At 41.0% G+C, this 10,000-nt stretch overlaps 1 protein-coding gene across 7 annotated transcripts in view; it reads left to right on the top strand.

The window, feature by feature from the left end:
• LOC129842060 (adhesion G protein-coupled receptor L3-like) overlaps positions 1–10,000 on the top strand; it is a 362,294-nt gene that overhangs the window by 29,971 nt on the left and 322,323 nt on the right. The window contains exon 2 of one of the 7 annotated variants that reach the window (XM_055910441.1): positions 8,127–8,218. The exons of the other annotated variants lie outside the window; for them this stretch is intronic. The gene's annotated coding sequence lies outside the window, so the exon portion shown is untranslated. The remainder of the gene's footprint in view (positions 1–8,126; positions 8,219–10,000) is intronic. 7 annotated transcript variants of the gene reach the window in all.

Here is a 10,000-nt window from a genome sequence, read left to right as displayed (position 1 = left end):
ATAAGGATATTTATGTTTATTATCATGATTAGTTTATTAATACAGCGGTATTGTGAAAATGCAATAAGGCCCAGACCACACACACACACACACACACACACACACACACACACACACACACACACACACACACACACACACACACACACACACACACACACACACACACACACACACACACACACACACACAGAGCCACACACAGAGCCACACACAGAGCCACACACGAACACACACACACACACACACACACACACACACACACACACACACACACACACACACACACACAGAGCCACACACAGAGCCACACACAGAGCCACACACGAACACACACACACACACACACACACACACACACAGACACACACACACACACACACACACACACACACACACACACACACACACACACACACACACACACACACACACACACACACACACACACACACACACACAGAGCCACACACACACAGAGCCACACACAGAGCCACACACAGAGCCACACACGAACACACACACACACACACACACACACACACACACACACACACACACACACACACACACACACACACACACACACACACACACACACACACACACACACACACACACACACAGAGCCACACACAGAGCCACACACAGAGCCACACACGAACACACACACACACACACACACACACACACACACACACACACACACACACACACACACACACACACGTCATGTCAGCTCCACTAACTCACTGCTAGCCTGGGAGTCTGGGCTGCATCATGTTAGCTCCATTAACTCACTGTTAGCCTGGGAGTCTGGACTGCATCATGTTAGCTCCACTAACTCACTGTTAGCCTGGGAGTCTGGGCTGCATCATGTTAACTCCACTAACTCACTGTTAGCCTGGGAGTCTGGGCTGCATCATGTTAGCTCCACTAACTCACTGCTAACCTGGGAGTCTGGGCTGCATCATGTTAGCTCCACTAACTCACTGCTAGCCTGGGAGTCTGGGCTGCATCATGTCAGCTCCACTAACTCACTGCTAGCCTGGGAGTCTGGGCTGCATCATGTTAACTCCACTAACTCACTGCTAGCCTGGGAGTCTGGGCTGCATCATGTTAGCTCCACTAACTCACTGCTAGCCTGCACTGGGAGTCTGGGCTGCATCATGTTAGCTCCACTAGCTCACTGTTAGCCTGGGAGTCTGGGCTGCATCATGTTAGCTCCACTAACTCACTGCTAGCCTGGGAGTCTGGACTGCATCATGTTAGCTCCTCTAACTCACTGCTAGCCTGGGAGTCTGGGCTGCATCATGTTAGCTCCACTAACTCACTGCTAGCCTGGGAGTCTTTGCTGCATCATGTCAGCTCCACTAACTCACTGCTAGCCTGGGAGTCTGGACTGCATCATGTTAGCTCCACTAACTCACTGCTAGCCTGGGAGTCTGGACTGCATCATGTTAGCTCCACTAACTCACTGCTAGCCTGGGAGTCTGGACTGCATCATGTTAGCTCCACTAACTCCCTGCTAGCCTGGGAGTCTGGGCTGCATCATGTCAGCTCCACTAACTCACTGCTAGCCTGGGAGTCTGGGCTGCATCATGTCAGCTCCACTAACTCACTGCTAGCCTGGGAGTCTGGGCTGCATCATGTTAGCTCCACTAACTCCCTGCTAGCCTGGGAGTCTGGGCTGCATCATGTTAGCTCCACTAACTCCCTGCTAGCCTGGGAGTTTGGGCTGCATCATGTTAGCTCCACTAACTCCCTGCTAGCCTGGGAGTCTGGGCTGCATCATGTTAACTCCACTAACTCACTGCTAGCCTGGGAGTCTGGGCTGCATCATGTTAGCTCCACTAACTCCCTGCTAGCCTGGGAGTTTGGGCTGCATCATGTTAGCTCCACTAACTCCCTGCTAGCCTGGGAGCCAAATGACTTGAACAGAGCAGTAGCTGAGTTTGGATCAAGAGCCATTCTGTGACTTGGGCTAATATACCTTCTTTTTTTGCCATTTTGGTATCAAGTATTGTGATGGTATAGAGTATTGTGATGGTATAGAGTATTGTGATGGTATGGAGTATTGTGATGGTATGGAGTATTGTGATGGTGTAGAGTATTGTGATGGTATAGAGCAGTGTGATGGTATAGAGTAGTACGATGGTATGGACGATGGTTGTGAGTACCGTGATGGTGTGTAGTATTGTGATGGTATGTAGTATTGTGATGGTATAGATGATGGTATGGAGTATCATGACGGTGTGTAGTATTGTGATTGTATCATGATGGTATGGAGTATTGTGATGGTATAGAGTATCATGATGGTATCATGCTGGTATAGAGTATTGTGATGGTATCGTGATGGTATAGAGTATCGTGGTGGTATAGAGTAGCGTGATGGTATCATGATGGCATCAAGTATCTTGATGGTATGGAGTATCATGGTGTTATGGATTATTGTGATGGTATGGAGTATCGTGATGGTATGGATGATGGTATCGAGTATCGTGATGGTGTAGAGTTTCGTAATGGTATGGAGTATCGTGATGGTATCATGATGGTATAGAGTACCGTGATGGTATAGAGTATCGTGATGGTATCACGATGGTATAGAGTATCGTGATGGTATAGAGTATTGTGGTGGTATCGTGATGGTATAGAGTATTGTGATGGTATCACGATGGTATAGAGTACCATGATGGTATAGAGTACCGTGATGGTATAGAGTATCGTGATGGTATCACGATGGTATAGAGTATCGTGATGTTATAGAGTATCATGATGGTATCATGATGGTATAGAGTATTGTGATGGTATAGAGTATTGTGGTGGTATCGTGATGGTATAGAGTATTGTGATGGTATCACGATGGTATAGAGTACCGTGATGTTATAGCGTATTGTGATGGTATTGTGATGTTATGAAGTATCGTGATGTTATGGAGTATTGTGGTGGTATGGAGTATTGTGACGGTATGGAGTATTGTGATGGTATAGAGTATCGTGATGGTATCGTGATGGTATAGAATATTGTGATGGTATAGAGTATTGTGATGGTATCGTGATGGTATAGAGTATCGTGATGGTATAGCGTATCGTGATGCTATGGAGTATTGTGATGGTATCGTGATGGTATAGAGTATCGTGATGGTATAGAGTACCGTGATGTTATGGAGTATTGTGATGGTATCGTGATGGTATAGAGTACCGTGATGGTATAGAGTATTATGATGGTATCGTGATGTAATGGAGTTTCGTGATGGTATCGTGATGGTATAGAGTACCGTGATGGTGTAGAGTATCGTGATGGTATCACGATGATATAGAGTATTGTGATGGTATAGCATATTGTGATGGTATCGTGATGGTATAGAGTACCGTGATGTTATGGAGTATTGTGATGATATGGAGTATCGTGATGTAAAAATCATTTCAAATCAAGTTGTATTGGTCACATACACATTGTTAGCAGATGTTAATGCCAGTGTAGCGAAATTCTTGTGCTTCTAGTTCCGACAGAGCAGTAATATCTAACAAGCAATCTAACAATTTCACAACAACTACCTTATACACACAAGTGTAAAGGAATTAATCAGAATATGTACCTAAAAATATATGAATGAGTGATGGCCGAACGGCATAGGCAAGATGCAGTAGATGGTATAGAGTACAGTATATACATATGAGATGAGTATTGTAGGGTATGTAAACATTATATAAAGTGGCATTATTTAAAGTGGCTAGTGATACACTTATTACATACATTTTTCCATTATTAAAGTGGCTAGAGTTCAGTCAGTATGTTGGCAGCAACCACTCAACGTTAGTGATGGCTGTTTAACAGTCTAATGGCTTTGAGATAGAAGCTGTTTTTCAGTCTCTCCATATGGCGTATCGTGATGGTATGGATGATGGTATAGAGTCTTGTGATGATATGGAATATCGTAATGTTATGGAGTATCGTGATGGTATAGAGTATCGTGATGGTATGGAGTATCATGATGGCATGTATTATCGTGATGGTATGGAGTATCGTGATGGTATGGAGTATCGTGATGGTATAGAGTATCGTGATGGCATGTATTATCGTGATGGTATGGAGTATCGTGATGGTATGGAGTATCATGATGGTATAGAGTATCGTGATGGCATATATTATCGTGATGGTATAGAGTATCGTGATGGTATAGAGTCTTGTGATGGTATGGAGAATCATGATGGTATAGAGTATCGTGATGGCATGTATTATCGTGATGGTATGGAGTATCGTGATGGTATCGGGTATCATGATGGTATGGATTATCGTGATGGTATAGAGTATCGTGATGGTATGGATTATTGTGATGGTATAAAGTATCGTGATGGTATGGATTATCGTGATGTATGTAGTATCCTGATGGTATGGATGATCGTGATATATGGAATATCGTGATTGTATGGGTGATGGTATCGAGTAACGTGATTGTATCGAGTATGGTGATGGTATGGAGTATTGTGATGGTACTGTGTATGGTGATGGTATGGAGTATTGTGATGGTACTGTGTATGGTGATGGTATGGAGTATTGTGATGGTACTGTGTATGGTGATGGTATGGAGTATTGTGATGGTATCGAGTATGGTGATGGTAATGTGTATGGTGATGGTATAGAGTATGGTGATGGTACTGTGTATGGTGATGGTATGGAGTATTGTGATGGTATCGAGTATGGTGATGGTAATGTGTATGGTGATGGTATAGAGTATGGTGATGGTATAGAGTATGGTGATGGTATAGAGTATGGTGATGGTAATGTGTATGGTGATGGTATAGAGTATGGTGATGGTATAGAGTATGGTGATGGTATAGAGTATGGTGATGGTAATGTGTAGGTGATGGTATAGAGTATGGTGATGGTAATGTGTATGGTGATGGTATAGAGTATGGTGATGGTATAGAGTATGGTGATGGTATAGAGTATGGTGATGGTAATGTGTATGGTGATGGTATAGAGTATGGTGATGGTAATGTGTATGGTGATGGTATAGAGTATGGTGATGGTACTGTGTATGGTGATGGTATGGAGTATTGTGATGGTATCGAGTATGGTGATGGTAATGTGTATGGGTGATGGTATCGAGTAACGTGATTGTATGGAGTATTGTGATGGTATCGAGTATGGTGATGGTAATGTGTATGGTGATGGTATAGAGTATTGTGATGGTACTGTGTATGGTGATGGTATGGAGTATTGTGATGGTACTGTGTATGGTGATGGTATGGAGTATTGTGATGGTATCGAGTATGGTGATGGTAATGTGTATGGTGATGGTATAGAGTATGGTGATGGTAATGTGTATGGTGATGGTATAGAGTATGGTGATGGTATAGAGTATGGTGATGGTAATGTGTATGGTGATGGTATAGAGTATGGTGATGGTAATGTGTATGGTGATGGTATAGAGTATGGTGATGGTAATGTGTATGGTGATGGTATAGAGTATGGTGATGGTATAGAGTATGGTGATGGTAATGTGTATGGTGATGGTATAGAGTATGGTGATGGTATAGAGTATGGTGATGGTAATGTGTATGGTGATGGTATAGAGTATGGTGATGGTAATGTGTATGGTGATGGTATAGAGTATGGTGATGGTACTGTGTATGGTGATGGTATGGAGTATTGTGATGGTATCGAGTATGGTGATGGTAATGTGTATGGTGATGGTATAGAGTATGGTGATGGTAATGTGTATGGTGATGGTATAGAGTATGGTGATGGTACTGTGTATGGTGATGGTATGGAGTATTGTGATGGTATCGAGTATGGTGATGGTAATGTGTATGGTGATGGTATAGAGTATGGTGATGGTACTGTGTATGGTGATGGTATGGAGTATTGTGATGGTACAGAGTATGGTGATGGTACTGTGTATGGTGATGGTATGGAGTATTGTGATGGTACAGAGTATGGTGATGGTAATGTGTATGGTGATGGTATGGAGTATTGTGATGGTACAGAGTATGGTGATGGTATTGTGTATGGTGATGTATGGAGCATTGTGATGGTATGGAGTATGGTGATGGCAATGTGTATGGTGATGGTATGGAGTATCGTGATGGTATGGAGTATCGTGATGCTATTGAGTATCGTGATGGTGTAGAGTATCGTGATGGTATGGTTTATCGTGATGGTATGGATTATCGTGATGGTATCGATTATTGTGATGCTATTGACTTTGTGATGGTATTGAGTATTGTGATGGTATTGTGTATGGTGATGGTATAGATTATCGTGATGCTATTGAGTATTGTGATGGTATGGAGTATTGTGATACTAAACCTGTCACAATCAACATTCTGGTAACATAGCAACACTAGAAATACAGAATAGAGGTTGTTCTCCGACCAAGCGGCCTCTAAACTGTAGATCTCTGAATATAGAGATGCACGAGGCATTTTATTATGCTGTGGATTTTAACTTCATCAATTTGACAGTGATTCAATGTTATTCAATGTGTTTAAAATCACCTCACGAATTCAAATGGACTGACAATTAACCTAGATATTCCCAATACTTCCTGGCCAATGTAGAATGAAACACACAACCTGTGTGTCACTAATGCTGGAATCCACCAGAACCTCCACGTTACCTATACATTATCTATACTTTACCTGCACATTGCCTATGCATTACCTACACATTAACAACACATTACCTACACACCACCTATACATTACCTATACATTACCTACACACCACCTATACATTGCCCACACATCAACTACATGTTACCTATACATTACCTATAGTTTACCTGTACATTACCTATGCATTACCTACACATTAACAACACATTACCTACACATTAACAACACATTACCTACACATTAACAACACATTACCTACACATTAACAACACATTACCTACACATTAACAACACATTACCTACACATTAACAACACATTACCTACACATTAACAACACATTACCTACACATTAACAACACATTACCTACACATTGCCTTTACTTTACCTACACATTAACTACATGCTACCTATACATTATCTATGCTTTACCTACACATTGCCTATACATTACCTACACATGAACTGCACATGAACTATACATTACCTACATATTACCTATACATGACCTACACATTACCTGCACATTACCAACACATTACCTATACATTACCTACGCATCACCTATACATTACCTATACATTACCTACACATCACCTATACATTACCTACACATCACCTATACATTGCCTACACATCACCTATACATTGCCTATACATTCCCTACACATGACCTAACATGACCTATACATGACATATACAATGCCTATACATGACATATACAATGCCTATACATGACCTATAAATTGCCTATACATCACATGTACATTACCTATACATTAGCTATACATTACCTATACATTAATCCAAAGTTCTCTACATCCTTCTCAACACACACACACACACACACACACACACACACACACACACACACACACACACACACACACACACACACACACACACACACACACACACACACACACACACACACACACACACACACTTTGTAGCACTTAATGTATGTATGCATTATCCTCCATCTCTCAGCCTGTGTATACAGTGTAATTCTCTATGGACTACTTCCTACACACTAAGGCTGCATCCCACATTGCACCCCATTCCTTACGCCCTATGGCCCTGGTCAAAAGCAGTGCGCTTTGTAGGGAATAGGGTGCCAATTGGGACGTAGTCCTGTTATGCAGTCTGAAAAGGCATGAATATTTAACAGAACAGATACCCACTCTACTGTCCTCTGTATAGCATTAGAACGCGGAATAGAACGAAGTAGTTCTGATGAAAGCAGGTTTGCGTTTGGATTCTTATTTTCTGTGTTCTAGAAGGCCTCGGAATCTGATTGTCAGTGTCGGAATATTCCAGAATGGAATTGTAAGTGTTCTAAGAAATCTTGGGCATCATTTTTTTTTGGTGCTCTACAGAAGCATTGGAATGTGATTGTCAGTGTTCTAGTTAAGATTTAAATGTGATTCTAGTTTTAAAAGCTTCATTAATCTCACACAGGGAGGATGTCATTAAGTCTTTTCACTTGTGACTGTCATCTCAGGTGGGACAGAGATGGACTGGTGAACACATTAGGATCAAAACCTTTCTTCCAGTCATACATACAGGGGAAAGAAGGACGAGAAGGAAACAAAGGTTAATTTATTTCATCCATGTATTCCAGCTAGAGTCCTTCTGACTGAGTCAGAGATTCCCTCATTCACTGTAAACTAGGCCATCTGGACCCTGTGTGTGTGTGTGTGTGTGTGTGTGTGTGTGTGTGTGTGTGTGTGTGTGTGTGTGTGTGTGTGTGTGTGTGTGTGTGTGTGTGTGTGTGTGTGTGTGTGAGTGTGTGAGTGTGTGAGTGTGTGAGTGAGTGAGTGAGTGAGTGAGTGAGTGAGTGAGTGAGTGTGTGTGTGTGTGTGTGCGTGTTCATAGTTTGATTAGGAGGTTACATGGCATGCAGTACTGTATATTGCTGTGTGTGTCCAGAATTGTGTTCTGTGTACTGTGTGTGGTATGGTATATGGTATGGTGGTAATATGGTATGGTGATAATATGGTATGGTGGTAATATGGTGGTAATATAATATGGTGATAATATGGTATGGTGGTAATATGGTGGTAATATAATATGGTGATAATATGGTATGGTGATAATATGGTATGGTGATAATATGGTATGGTGATAATATGGTATGGTGATAATATGGTATGGTGATAATATGGTATGGTGGTAATATGGTATGGTGGTAATATGGTATGGTGATAATATGGTATGGTGGTAATATGGTGATAATATGGTATGGTGGTAATATGGTATGGTGATATTATGGTATGGTGGTAATATGGTATGGTGATAATATGGTGATAATATGGTATGGTGATAATATGGTGATAATATGGTGGTAATATTGTATGGTGATAATATGGTATGGTGGTAATATGGTATGGTGATAATATGGTATGGTGGTAATATGGTATGGTGATAATATGGTATGGTGGTAATATGGTATGGTGATAATATGGTATGGTGGTAATATGGTATGGTGGTAATATGGTATGGTGATAATATGGTGATACTATGGTATGGTGATAATATGGTGGTAATATGGTATGGTGGTAATATGGTATGGTGATAATATGGTGATACTATGGTATGGTGATAATATGGTGGTAATATGGTATGGTGGTAATATGGTATGGTGGTAATATGGTATGGTGGTAATATGGTATGGTGGTAATATGGTGATAATATGGTGGTAATATGGTGGTAATATGGTATGGTGATAATATGGTGGTAATATGGTGATACTATGGTATGGTGATAATATGGTGATACTATGGTATGGTGATAATATGGTGGTAATATGGTATGGTGGTAATATGGTATGGTGGTAATATGGTATGGTGGTAATATGGTATGGTGGTAATATGGTGGTAATATGGTGGTAATATGGTATGGTGATAATATGGTATGGTGATAATATGGTGATACTATGGTATGGTGATAATATGGTGATAATATGGTATGGTGGTAATATGGTATGGTGATATTATGGTATGGTGGTAATATGGTATGGTGGTAATATGGTATGGTGATAATATGGTATGGTGGTAATATGGTATGGTGGTAATATGGTATGGTGGTAATATGGTATGGTGGTAATATGGTATGGTGATATTATGGTATGGTGATAATATAGTATGGTGGTAATATGGTATGGTGATAATATGGTATGGTGATAATATGGTATGGTGGTAATATGGTATGGTGGTAATATGGTATGGTGATATTATGGTATGGTGATAATATAGTATGGTGGTAATATGGTATGGTGATAATATGGTATGGTGGTAATATGGTATGGTGATATTATGGTATGGTGGTAATATGGTATGGTGATAATATGGTATGGTGATAATATGGTATGGTGGT

This window comes from Salvelinus fontinalis, unplaced genomic scaffold (genome assembly GCF_029448725.1).
Source record: "Salvelinus fontinalis isolate EN_2023a unplaced genomic scaffold, ASM2944872v1 scaffold_0010, whole genome shotgun sequence".
In the NCBI taxonomy this organism is placed as follows: domain Eukaryota; kingdom Metazoa; phylum Chordata; class Actinopteri; order Salmoniformes; family Salmonidae; genus Salvelinus; species Salvelinus fontinalis.
The sequence above is the reverse complement of the archived record's forward strand: the minus strand, read 5'-3'. Positions and strand labels throughout refer to the sequence as shown.